General features: G+C 37.2%; 1 protein-coding gene across 1 annotated transcript in view; it reads right to left on the bottom strand.

The window, feature by feature from the left end:
- LOC142344913 (26S proteasome non-ATPase regulatory subunit 1-like) overlaps positions 1 to 15,030 on the bottom strand; it is a 628,982-nt gene that overhangs the window by 576,759 nt on the left and 37,193 nt on the right. The window lies entirely within an intron of this gene.

The raw sequence follows: 15,030 nt of genomic DNA, 5'->3' as shown, positions 1-15,030 counted from the left end.
CAATTGTTCCAAGAGCGACACAACCTTTTGAACACGTTTCTGCGAGCAAGAAGAAACGAATTCTTGTGATCCGACTGCAGCAACCAGTAGTTCAAAACCATTGCCCGTATTTCTTGTAACTTCTCAATCAACTGAGGGTAGATCTACGATTAACCAGTGTTCACATTTGTCTTTCCTAAAATACAGACCCCTTTTTGAACCTTCATTGGCTAAGATATCGAGCGTAGTTCGGTTTTGATCTTCGGAGCCTGCAACGAAACCACCCTGCAAATACCATGTGCGCTGGGTAAGATTTGGAACCTATTTATTCTATAACAAGCCATAATTTCAACAAAAATAGAAGAGTGCCCAGGGGATCTCCTTGATGAACAACCAATTCAATGTGAAGACTGGCGTTTTTATACTGTCGTACATCATAATTTAGTGCAGTAAACTTATCATACGATGTACTTAATTTAATCAGTGTACCTATTCCTGAGGGGCATGTGCATAAATCATTATTATTTCACATGCTTGTCTGTTGCTACCATTTTCCCACAACGGGAAAATATTGTTCACATTTTATTTGACTTCCGGAATAACAGTTGCGTTATTCTTCACTCTCTTAGTTTTGCTTCTCGCGTACAGTTGCCCAATTTAATTTATTCTTCATTAAATGTCTTTACAAATCGAGTAAAGTAAACATTTAGTCCTTACGCGATTCGCTAAGCGAATTCAATTGGAAATTGTGTAAAGCGCACTCGCCGCGCAAGTAGGACATAGAACATAAACGCAACTCGCGACTCAAGATCAAGTACGCAATTTCACTCGCGTACGACATGGCGCAGTCAGCAGCTCAAAGACGAACTCCACTTGGCATTGAGCCATTTTGGGATAAACCTAGTGTAGACCCGCCGCTGAAATGGGAAAAGTGGCAGATGCAGGCCAAGTTAGCGCTTCTTGCGAAGGAAAATATCACAATAGACACTTTGTTGGAACCAAAACCTGAAACAGTACAACTACCACTTGAACCGATCTATGAGGTTACGATAACGGGACCATCGGCACAATCGGAGCGGGAAAGATTGGCGAGAAACGCTCAATCAAAAATGAACTGGGAAAACCGGTGCCAGAGACAATTGGAGATAGGAATAATGTGCGGCGACAAGCCATGGGCACAAGCCGATCCAAAGGCTGTGTCAATGCTATATCTCAGTTTGGGCACTGAAGGACGTCGAATTGTCTGTAGTCAAAACCCACATCTCAAGATGGAAAGTCTCTCAACAGCAGAACTTTGGACAATCATGGAAACAGCATTTATTCGTCAGCGCGACATTACATTCGACAGATATGTACTCCTCACCACGAAACAGACAAGAGGAGAGTCTATCGAACATTTCTTCGGAAAATTGAAAGAACTTTCTGAAAATTGTGAGCTCGGAAGTCAAGAAGACACCCTCATTAGAGACTTATTTATTGCAAATATGTTAGATCCAGAAATTCAACGAAAATTGTTGCGAGAAACCTTAGAACCAGCCCAAGCATTACGTTTGGCCATTAATATGGAATTAGGCCAAAGAAACCAACTACAAATTACAAACTCGCAATCTGCTCTGCAAGTTAATGCAATAATCCCTCAACGATCGTTTCGACCACCGAATCAGAGACCAACTACATCCAACTTTCCTCGATCACCAAACCAACTATGCAGGAACTGTGGTCTAACTTGGTCAGCTAATCATAGAGTCAAATGCATTGCGAGAGGCAAGACTTGCAACAATTGTGGCCTTCAAAACCATTTTTCGCGAGTGTGCAGAAAACCAAAATCATCATCAAACAAATCTAATCGCTCTAATGTTAACTCTGTTGAAGAAACTACAATTGATCAAACGGTAAATGCCATACAAAATATGAATTATAACCCGCAATGCGAATCGGATTACGACAGCTCAGATGACAATATGGTCGCCAGCATCGCAAGTACCGCAAATCAGATCGAACCAAAGAACACTATTCTACAAATTGGTAACACCCATGTTGGACTCCTCATTGATTCCGGCAGTGTGTGCAGTATTTTACCCGAGTCTCTTGCTTCGGAAATTGTGGAAAATTCTCCCCTTGCTCGTTGGTTGATGATAGCGCCTCCCCAGGAACTCAAAACATTTTTCAACGAACCCATAAACGTGATAGGTATGATACAGGAACCAATTGCGAGCAATGGATGGCGACTTGAAGAAGCTGAATTTGTAGTAGTTCGTGATGGACTAAAACCACTAGTGGGAAGAGATCTATTTGACGCTCTTGGAATTTCAGTAAATCAAACCCCAATACAGGAAGGTAGTATGGTCAACACTATCACATCTCAATGTCCATTCAAAACACGTATCGCACAACAATTTCCTCAACTTATTACACGTATTGGTCGCTCAAAAATACACATTGTCAAATCTAAATTTCATCGTCATTTCCAGCCAAAACATCAAAAGGGTAGAAGAGTACCCATCAATTTGCAAGAACGAGTAAATACTGAAATTAAAAAACTTCTTGCAGAGGGACATATTGAAAAATTGAATAACTGTTCTGACCAATATTTTATTTCACCTATTGTAATCACAGTCAAACGAGATCAAACCATAAAATTAGCGCTAGATTCTAAAACTCTTGATAAAGCAATATATAAGAACAAATATCAAATGCCAAACATAGAAACACTTATGGATTCGATATCACAAATAATAACAAATTACAAAACAGAACCCGCGGAGCAAATATATTTCTCTACTATTGATCTTAAATACGCTTACAGCCAACTAAATCTACACCCTGAAACTGCTAATCATTGTAATTTTAATATTATCAGTGGTGACATGACAGGCACATATCGATTCAAAACAGGATTCTACGGTCTTACTGACATGCCTGCCGAGTTTCAGAAGGCAATGGATTACACCCTGATTGGACTTAAAAATACATTCTGTTTCTTAGATGACATTTTAATTGTTAGTAAAGGTTCAGAAGATGATCACTTCCAACTTGTACTGGATTGTCTTAAAAAATTAGAGGCAGATAACCTTCGTATCAACCTTCCAAAATGCCACTTTGCAAAACAACAAATTTCATGGTTAGGATATAATATAACTCAATCTGGGATCTCGCCACTCGAATCCAAAACATCATCTATTATATCATTACAACCTCCTAATACACTCAAAAAATTACGCTCATTTCTCGGCTCAGTCCACTATATTAGTAAATTTATTCCCAAATTAATTCAACTCTGCCATCCTTTAAGACCTCTACTTCGTAAATCCACTAAATATATTTGAACTGACACCCACACATTACTTTTTAATGCAATTAAAACTTGCATAGCAAATCATACCGAAAACATGCATTATAACCCCCAATTTGAAACGCGAATCAAATGTGATGCTTCACGTTCCGGTTTAGGAGCAGCACTAGAACAACTAACAGTTGATGGTTGCAAACCGATATCTTTTGCATCCCGATTTTTAAACAGTAGTGAAGAACGTTAGAATATTTTAAAAATTATTTGTATGGCAAAGAATTCACTGTTATCACTGACCACCGCGCATTACTTTCCATTTTAAAAGAACATCGCTCAAATAAAAGTTACAATAGTAGGTTAGCACGGTGGGTTGACCGTCTCTTGCCTTATCAATTCTCAATAGAGCATTTGCCTGGCGCAAAAATGGGCCTAGTTGATTACATATCCCGTAATCCATATCAACCAGCAAAAAGTGTTTCCAAATATGACGAAGAATTTCTAGTTGCAACATTATCGAGCATACATACTGATGCCCAATTACTTCAACAAAAACACAATCTCACAGCTAATTCACTTCATAAATTATATATTGATATTGATGGAGAACATAAAAATTCCACCACCATTACAGCACAAGTTTTAACCATAGATTATGAAGCCCAAAATCCTGAAACTGAAATTTCTGATTTACTCGCTTCGCGAAATAATAGTTCAAAATACAATTCAAAACAACCTTCTATTCCAGATATAAAACCCGCTCAGCGTGTACGCTTAACAAACGTTAATTCAAATTTCGCCCCGTGGAATAATAGTCCAAAATTTTATTCCAAACAAACTTCCAATTTAGACATAAATCCCGCTCAGCATGTTCGCTTAACAAATATTAATTCAAATCTCGCGTCGCGAAAATACAAATCTAATATCATCCCTTTTAAATTTAATCATCTGTATAGCATACACGCTCCAGACGTACATTTAACTCATAAAAATAAATCATTCGCGGATCAAATGCGAAACATATTTATCCATTCCACTAATGGTATTAATTGTACTAGTGTACATGATCAGCGAGTACATTCTAGTCAAAACGATTTCGTACTCGCCAACACATATTCTTCTCCAAAAGTTAACACTTCTAATTTAATTAATACCACCTCTAATCTCGCACCGCGAGTACGCAAGTCCTTTAACAAATTAACACCCGCCTGGCATAATCCTTTACTAGTTACTCAAAAAACTAAAATGCATTCCTTAGATGACTCTTTTGCACCGCAAGTTACTAAATACCCAAATCATTCCAAATATGCGTCACATAGTCTACCATTTGCAACTACTCCCGTACAAATTGAGTCTCAAAGACTAGTAAATACAAGAAAAGCGTCACTCGCTCACCAAAATGCATCCAAATTTACTCCTTTAAGTCATTCTCACTTGTCAATCAAAAATCAGCCTCAAATTCCTACATTTTTTAGTAAGCCACACTCAAATACTTTAAATAACTCACGTGCTCAATTAGTAAACAAAAATCAAGTGCTTTTTGCCCAAACTCAACCTGAAATTCAGTTGCCTTCCTCCTTGTCAATTAATTTAATTGAAAAAACGAAAATCTCATCAACAATGAGTCAACAAGCATCTTCTCTCAAGGGAAAAACACCCTCCTCTCGATCTACCAGAGCTTCGCCACGCGTGTCATTCACTGACAATGCAACAACGAGTACGCCACGCAGATCCTCCTCGCATTCAAACCTAAGTACCCCACTAACGGATAGCCCCCAAGTAATGTCGTTTGAGCGAGTGGTGGGAACAGTCTTTAGCAAAAGCCTCATTGCATCACTGACAAGTAAGGATGCAGTCTTAAAAGAAGTGCGAGACTGCATAATTCGGGGGGATGAAGAAAGACTGAAGGCCCTCAACCCATACCTTCACAGTTATTGGCGGGACCTTCACGTGACAGGCGGGTGTGTTTGCATGGACGAGAAGGTGGCAATTCCCAATGCACTCAAAGAGGCCCTCATTGACGACCTACATGCAAGTCACCCGGGTAGCTGGGGGATGATATGTATGGCTCAGCACTGCTGGTGGCCATACATGAATCGCGATTTGCTTGTCAAAGCAATAGAGTGCAAATCTTGCACTGCTATCGGTAAAAATTTGAAATCTGTTATTCCCGCAAAACAATTTAAAGCACATACACCATGTATAGTTCCAAACCAAGAAATACAAATAGACTTTGCAGGGCCCATTAATAACGAAAAAGAACATGAAATATACATTTTAACATGCATTGATAGATTTTCAAAATACCCTTCTGCGGAATTAGTTGATAATGCAAATGCCTCGAATGTCATAAAATTTTTAGACAATTAAATACAAATTCATGGAGTTCCTCGTTCCATAAGAATAGATCAAGCTCGTTGTCTTATAGGTAACCAAGTAAAAAATTTTTGTACAGAAAACAATATCACACTCATACCAGCTCCAGCAAATGATCATCGTGCAATAGGTTTAGTTGAACGACTAATTGGTACAATTAAACAACGCTTGGCATGCATTAAAGACGCACACAAAGATATAAATACGTTCACCATTAAAGCAGCATTAAAATCAATTATATACCAGCTTCGCATATGTAAACATAAAACAACTAAGCTTTCGCCATTCGAATCTCACTTCGGGCGTACGGCCAATACACCACTTAGTAATATAAGTACTCAACCCAAATCATCTGACCTAAGTTATGAAAAAATTTTAACTCATTATTTTGATGAAGAAACTGTAACCCCAACGAATTGCTGCCGGAGGAACATTGGGGAAACATCCGGAGTGACGACGAAGTTGAGCGTAATATGTGCAAGGCGACAAAGGATGCTACTAATCGCGAACGGCAAGCAACGGATACTGAATCACGCTTCCTTCGTACCACGCACGCACACCGTCCACTCCCATTGAAAGAACACGCCGTCCAATTAAACATTGCCCGAAAGAAGCACCTTCATAAGAGATCCAAGAAGAATTTGGACGGCTTGTATGAGGTGTTGGCCCCAGGATCGGTAGTCCAAAAGACCGACCAATACACTTCGGTCATTCGCGAGCCGGGTAAGGTAGAAGTGACTGTACGCGATAGCGATATTGCAAAATTTGGCACTCGTGAAGAACGAAAAACCAAATTGACGGATTACATCAACCGCAGAGGACCCCGCACACATGAAAAAACAACGGAAGCTATGATACTTAGCCATATTAAAGAGTGTACCCGCATCCAGAAAGGAGACAGAAAAATGAAACACCGCAAACGAGAAACTGGTAGTGGCGTATCCTCGAATAAATCAAACATTGCTCGCGCAATGCGAGTACGCATGCCAAAAGTTCCGGACAATTTCGCTCCGCAGGTAATACCCGAAATTCCAGAGACTGCTCCAGATCAGCCAATTATAACAGAAGAAGTACTTATTGCACCCCCGCCTACAAACATTCAGCAAGAAGCACTCGTCTCATCTCACCCAGCTCCAACAACATCTTTCCCCATTACTCTGACACGATCAACTAAACGGACTAGGAAAAGTCCCAAATATTATGGATATGACAAAGACGATTCATCAGGTGATTCTACTAATTCGTGTCCTCCGAACTTTGCTCCACCCCGTAGGAAGCGTCGAGTAGGCGACATAGAATCGATTCAACCCTCAGTGATACAAACAATTGTGGATACAGCTACTCGAGTTGAACCGATTCATAACGACTTTCCCTCGCCTATCGTAGGACAGGTGTCTCCAATGGACCCCCGTATACGGCCAGCCGATCATAGCACTTCAAATGAACTGATTATTGATGAAGAAGACATGTGAAAACTGATACATTATTAATTATGACTAGCTATGATAACCAGTAAATATATTGTTGATACTATTTAACCGGTGAATAAGTATTATTATTATTCATATTGTTATTAAAATTTTATTTCATGCAATTTTAATTTTTTTGAAGCGGGAGAAATGTCGTACATCATAATTTAGTGCAGTAAACTTATCATACGATGTACTTAATTTAATCAGTGTACCTATTCTTGAGGGGCATGTGCATAAATCATTATTATTTCACATGCTTGTCTGTTGCTACCATTTTCCCACAACGGGAAAATATTGTTCACGTTTTATTTGACTTCTGGAATAACAGTTGCGTTATTCTTCACTCTCTTAGTTTTGCTTCTCGCGTACAGTTGCCCAATTTAATTTATTCTTCATTAACTGTTTTACAAATCGAGTAAAGTAAACATTTAGTCCTTACGCGATTCGCTAAGCGAATTCAATTGGAAATTGTGTAAAGCGCACTCGCCGCGCAAGTAGGACATAGAACATAAACGCAACTAGCGACTCAAGATCAAGTACGCAATTTCAACAAGCATCTTATACAACCTTGATGAACAACCAATTCAATGTGAAGACTGGCGTTTTTATACAGTAGTGGAACATGCTGAGAGTAGCAAAAATTTGTGAAGGCTGCAATACCTGGTATGAAATCGCATGCTGCCTGCAGGAAGTGTGAACGCTTAACCAAATTAAAAGCATTTCGGAAATCAATCTGAAGCACTGCTTCCTTGGATTCAGCGTTGAGGATATTTTCGTAAGTGATTTTCGCAGAGTGGATGATTGCTTCCGCACCTCCGCTGACTCAAAATCCCTAGCTGAAAGGAATCGAACAACTCAATTGCTTCTGATTTCGCTTCTTTCTCTTAACATTTAGCAACCAGGCGCCTCAGGATTTCACTAACAGCTATTGGGCGTACTCCTCCTTTCTTTTTGGATGGAGCGGTGAAAGCTACGCTGCAGAGGGCTTTTGAAACAAATGAAGGGAATTTACACCTGCTTCTAGTATTTACAAACTCTGTTATTGCTTTAGGGGCAGATTCAGAGTGGTGGGGAGCAGTACACTGTACTGCCTGCAATAGATGCTCTAGATACATTTTGGAAGGACCAGTTGCACTGTACTTGCTGAAAAATTTCAGTTGTTCAAAAACTATGTTATCGCTAAATTGATACGCACTTGATGCAACATTATCAGTAAGGAGCAAGCTTGGAGGTGCTTCTTTGGGATGTAGCTCCTCTAGGGCTTTCAGAAAAGCTCTAATATTAGGCGCAAGTCCCCCAGATGACAAGATTTTTGCGGCGCGACCAAATTGGGCTTGCAAAAATAGACTCTTAGCTCTGCTGGTTAATTCTTCTATTCCGTTCGTGGATTTTTTCTTTGCTTGTTTCATTGACAAAGCGTCTGTCCAAAGGTTTGCATATTCACCTGCATTCCATCGATCAATTTGATTGGAGCTCCGCTGATCCTGATTTCGTTTATGCTTCATACCTCCTCGGTTGCTCGCACTCAGGATGCGCTGCGAAACTTAAAAAAATTTCTGCCAATTTAGTTTGTCATCTGATGTTTTGGCACTATCATTCAGGATGCTGCTCAGCAGTTGTGACCGCTTAGCTCTGAGTTTGACCGGAAGGAAACGACATTTTAGAACATGTGAACTAACTATTGTCTGTAAACAGGGCAATTTTTGTTCTCGTCCTGTATTGTTTGTTCAAGGTTTTCAACGAAATTATCATCAAGCTGGTTTTGCTCATAGGACGCGAAGAGTAGCTCAGCTTTATCTGAAATTTCTTTTGTTATTTTTTACGATTGTTCAAATTATGTTTGTGCTTCGAATAGGCCCAAACTGATTTCGCATTGAACCACGAGTGGTTCAATGCGAAAACAGTCCCTGCTCTGAGTCCCAACCACTATATCTAATTTTGGTTTCATGCCCCGAGTTTTCTAACACCTGCATCTTATAGACTTTATTGACAGTGTCGGGGATGAAAAGTGTGGTTCCTGGTGTTGTGTGGAATTGCTCTTTTACACTCAGGTCTGGAAAGTTTTGCGTCAAACCAGTATTTGCATCACTGATGGTGTCAGAGTCATCAATGATGTCTCGTGAGCTTGCATTATCTTCAGACTGGAATTGCAAACGAACACTATCGTTCACAACAGTTTTTCTTAAATTGTGATTCATTTTTCCCATGTTCGAAACAGTATTTATATCATCCGGGGGTGGGATTGCAAATCGTAAAAACGAAGTGTTTTCCCGAATCGAAGGTTCTTTTTTTCAATAGCTAGACTTTTGATCGTGTTGTCGACAACCACTACTTCTTTTTGATGTCTTGCCTAGGAATTTTTAGGAAAAAAAACTTTCTCTGAAGTGTCCTCCCCGTTGTGGCTATTTCTTTTGCAGTACTCGATTGCTGTTTTAGGAGCTATCGGTGGTACGACGTTGGAGGGGGGGGGGGGGTGGTTGATCAAGAACAATAACAATCTCACCGGTTTTTGAAGCTCGGTCTTGAACTCTTGAGGTAATTTACTCCAATAAAGTTGTTCCAATTTTAAACGAAATCAAATTCGAGCTTAGCTTTCATAAACTCAGCGACTTAATTTCAACGCACGTGCAAAGTCTCCAATTTTGCATGTTTTTTTTAACAAAAATAAAAGAAAATAAAAAATGGGCACTTTTTGACCTGAAGTGCAAATGTGATCAACACATGATCTGCTTACATGACAGTTGATCCAGTGCAATTTTACTCAATGCCATTTTAATATGCCAACTTACCCCAAGCTCTTCAATTTTTTCGGTCAACTATCCGATGTTCGTTTGCAATAGTTCCGTTTTAATGTAATTGAGTAAAATGAAATTGGGTTATTTTTTCTGACACCCTAACAATCACGCTACACAAGACTCTGGGTCTCATATAATCTATTACAACCAGACATAAAAATAATACAAAAAAATTATTTGATCTTGAAATTGATGGACTCTAAATACGTATGGTCAACTGCCCTGCATGACGAACTTATATCCTCAATATTAGTTCAGTTACTAAATTGAGAAGTAGTTGTTAGCAGTTTCTGTCGGGGGTTATAGAAAAAACTTCTTTCGCTTCGTCAAAAGCGTGAAAAAAACAACAAAAAACGATAAGAAAACAATGCTTAATTATAGTAAATCGAAAAAAGCTAAAGGAAATCATTAACTGTCTTCAGTTTGTAGAAAAAAAAGGACTTGAATATACTTTTACTTTACTTGAGAGTATTAAATTTACTTGAAATTTTTAAACACAAGATTTGCTATTGAACGACCTTAAAAATAACATGATTAAACGGACGGAATTTTTTTTATTGAAAGGGATAACCATCCGACCGAAACTCTTCATTATAGCGTTCAACATGTAGGACTCTTTTTTGACCTCAAGAAAACCAACAAGGGGGGTCGGTAATGTGTGTTCGCGCATAACATTCCAAACCCGCTCATTTACTTTTTTACTTTAATTGTCTAACAGATGATGAAAAGATAGAAAACCTCCAAAAGTTCAAATTTAGTTCAAATATATTTAGTTTATGAAAAAAAACTTTGATTCCAACTCAAAAAATAATTAATAACAAAGTAAAAAAAAGCCAACTAAGTCCTAAAGGGGGCAAAATAAATTGTAATTCAATAGCAAAAACATTCCTTAATGAGACTCGGTAACAAGTAGACAAAAAAGAATAAAAATGGCAAAGTCAAAAATTACGTTTGAAACTTTTGAAAACCATATGAGCACAGAAGCCATTAGCCAGAATATGCCGTACTTCTACAAAAACAATCGACAAATACATACGACCAGAGAACATTCAATTGTATTTTGCCATAGGAAGTGGCTCAGACCTGCAGTTAGCCAGAATTTTTATGCGAATACAAAAACAAGAACAAAAAACTCAATTGAAATCTATGGAAGACGGCGTTGAAGCCGTTAAAACTATAATTGGTTCATTGAAAAAATTGATATGTTACAAGACATGAAAATGAACCTCAAATACGGGAAACTGTCCATCAATCTAAAATGTTCTATAAAATCTTGTAGTATCAAAGCCAAAAATCAACTACTTATAACGTAAAACCGCGATAAATAATAATTTTTAAAACATTTATTCTTTGCGACTCTTTTTACTTATCTTAAGCTGTAAATTGATTAAAATAAAAGAAAATATTGGCAGAGCACATTAACCCCTTTTTTATTTTGAGAACAAATGTTTTTGAAAAGGCAAAACGACCACAAACTTTCGGCTAAAAAACTAGATAGATTTAAAACCCCATAGGTAGCCAATGGGTCGTGTCTTTGTTAAGTCTTGAATTGAATTGCTCTGTTCTGTAATAAACAAAAAAGCAAACAATGCAAACAAATTTTCAAAAAGGACAGCGACCGATTTCATTACGAATTATTTTTTGGGCTGCTGAAATAACTATTAGACCAAAACTAGACTTGCTATTGCTGTTCGTACATTAGGAACACATATATATGCCGAGGATAGTGGATATGCATAGTTTGACAAAAAACCAATATACCAAAAATACATGATGCAATTTTGATAAATATCGAGTTAAATTAGCGAAAAAACGGCAAATTATTAAATTAAGAACACTCTCAAAGGAAAACTAGACTTTTTTGAAGTTAACAATTTGTCTCAGTAGTTTTTAGATCGTTGTTTTCGACAGCAGCACTTGATAATTTGGCCAATTTAAACAAAGTCGACTAGAGAAGTTTATTTTCTGCCATTTTTGAAAAACTTTTTGAAAAAATTGGGAAAGTTTGAAGCAAAAAATTCGGAAACAATCTTTAGAGGTAAGCCCAGCATCACTGTCGTTAACAATTTAAATAGGTTTTTCATCAAAATTGGCAAAAAGTGCCTGAAAATACGGAAAATGTGAACAAAAACAAATCAGTCAAATATTTTAACCTATAAACTTCAAACCTCGATAACTTTGAGGATAAATATCAGAAAAAAACTTCGTATACGTTGCACGCGAGACAAGCTTTCTTGTGATACCATTAATAACTCTCTACGATGAGCTTATAGATCGGCCAAAATTGACTGAACAAGAAATCTCATTTGAGTATATAGTTCCCCCTCCCCACTAAAGTGGGTAAAAAAAATAATTAAATGAATTTAAAGCTCAATGCTACTGGGTGCAGCGAACGATGTCGACAAAAACAATTAAACAATGGCATGAAAATAATACCATCATAGATTAAACAAGATGAATGGCTATGATCTTGAAAATACTTGGTGCGAACTAAGTTCAATCATTCTACAAGTTTTTGAAGATAAATGTCCAATTACGAAGAATAAAATCTTCAAAAACAATTGGATCACAAACAGGTTAAAGAATCTTATTAGCAAGAGAGATCGTTCTCTACACTCATATCTTACCAAAATATTAAAAATGAAGTCCGGTTCAAGCAATTACGTAATTTAGTAACAAATGAAGTGCCAAATGATCGCAAACAACACTATGATCAGAAACTGACTTTATCAGGTAGTCCAGTACAAAAATTTAATTTTTTCAAGGAATTCCTAGGGCAAAGGAAAAAAATCAGTAATAGACATTGATGTGGAAGAAATTAATCACTTTTTTATCAACGTAGGGAAGAAAGTGAGTAACACGAATTTTCACAATGTAGACAGTGAGCCAGGTTTACCATGTCACGACAAAGATTTTTCTTATTTTCCGTTGACACTAAGGAAGTGTTTAACATAATAAGTTCATTAGAAAACAAAAACACAACGGGTCATGATGGGATTAGTAACAAACTTTCAAAACTTGTAGCTTCTGTAGTTAGCTATCATGTGGCTAAACTGATAAATAGGAGCATTCAAGAAGGATTTATCCCGGTTTGTCTTAAAACAGCTAAGATAATTCCTCTACAAAAAAAGGAAATTTTGAAAACCCTTCAAACTATCGACCAATTAGTCTTTTGTCATTCCTAAGCAATGTTTGAAAAAGTCTTGAATACAAGGATGGTCGAATTCCTCGAAAAACATCAACTTTTCTCAAACGAACAGTTCGGATTCCGGCCAAAAAGCTCAAGCGCACACGCTATCGCATCAGTTACAGAACTGATGCGAAATGTTATTGAATCAAAAGAAATGGGTTTCGCTTGCTTCATTGGCTTTCAAAAGGTATTTGACACAATTGATCATTCACTTCTTATGAAAAAACTACAAAATCCAGGCTTTCGAGGAAAAATTAATACACTCAATGCTTCATTTTTGTCAGAGAAAACAATTTGTAGTCCATGGATCAAAAGAATCGAAATAATTGGAAATTAATGTAGGTGTTCCACAGGGATCAATTTTGGGCCCGTTGCTGTTTCTTTTGTTTATCAATGATCTGCCTCAAATTGTTCAAGATAGTTCAAAAATAGCATTTTTTGCAGACGACACAACAATTTTAACATCAGGAATAAATTTGGAAATTGAGGAAAAGCTCAATAATGACTTGAAAAAGATTGAAAATTGGTGTTCGAGAAACAAACTTGTCATTAACAGTAAAAAATGTAAAATTGTGGGTTTTGGCCGGAATGTACAAAAATCGAAAAATCTTCTATTAAGCGAAGTGCTTGAAGATGTTATTTTATTCAAATATCTAGAGTGTTCGTTGATAAGCATCTCAATTTTGATCTACACATTGAACATGTTGGAAAAAAATTAGCAAAATTCAACGGAATGCTATTCCGAGCAAAAAAGTGTTTCTCCAAAACTTTTCTATTGCAAATTTATAATAGTTATGCCAAACCAATGATATCGTATGGCATTTAACTTACGGTTCGGCAAAAAAAAAACAAAACTTAGTTGTATTTTGTCTACAAAAATGCATTTTGAAAACTATCTTTTTCAAGAACAGATGAGGCCATGTATGCTATCTTTTCAAGCGTTACAACGTTCTGTCAGTTTTTGATTTATATTTTGACGCTCTTGTAACAGAGCTCCCGGATCCGATTGCAAAAGTGTCTCGTTTGAATTTTCTTAATGTTGACAGTAACAGGCCGAACACGCGGGCGTCCATTAAATCACTCATCCCTTTGCCAAAAGTCAAAACATAGACTCAGAAGAAATCCTTGAGATTTTCCATAATAAAAATGTTCAACTACCTTGCTAAAGAAAGTCTTTTACCCAAACAAGTAGCTAAAAAAGAAATTTTTTCGATGCGAACTATACTTAGGGCATATTATTTGGATAACAAAGGTGTTTTCGATATATTTTATTAGGTATTGCACGTTTTTTCTTTGGGCTCCTCTTGTAGAGTCTTTTGACTCGTATGGTGTCCAAGGTGGTAAATTGATTAAACTTAATATTCTGTATAAATAACTCTGTATCGTCTACCATCTGAATTTAAATCAATCAATCAATCAAACCAAATTAACAGTTTTGAGGTTTGCAGCACGGTACAAAATCAAGACAACAGAAGTATAGCTACCCTCATTTTCAGCTTAGTAACTAAAAGCAAACGATCATAATTTTGAAAGCATTTTAGAGGAATAAATCAGCTAAATAATTTTGCAGCATTTGAGAGGAATAAATCAGCTAATAGAACTTACCACAACGCTTTTATCATGGTGCAAAAATGTTTCAAAAGTAAGAGTGTCTGCATGCTTCCCTTGGTTAGATTTTTTTAATCGGATCTATGTGCCCCCCAGTAGGTTATGCAACCCCCAGTTATAGAGCACGTGCCATTACATAGTAAATTATTATATAAGAATATGCCACGTGCGTCTGGGGGGCACAAACGGAAAAGATCCAAAAATTGACAAATTAGATTCTGAGATCAGGCTGAAAATGCCGTTTTTAAGCCTGTAAGTAGCAAATATTTAAGCTTAAAAATTATTTAAGGCTTCAATAATTTCTGACAAAACTGTCCTAGTAAA

Source organism: Convolutriloba macropyga, chromosome 8 (genome assembly GCF_964194025.1).
Source record: "Convolutriloba macropyga chromosome 8, txConMacr16.3, whole genome shotgun sequence".
Lineage (NCBI taxonomy): Eukaryota > Metazoa > Xenacoelomorpha > Acoela > Convolutidae > Convolutriloba > Convolutriloba macropyga.
This window is presented reverse-complemented; position numbering and strand designations above follow the sequence as displayed.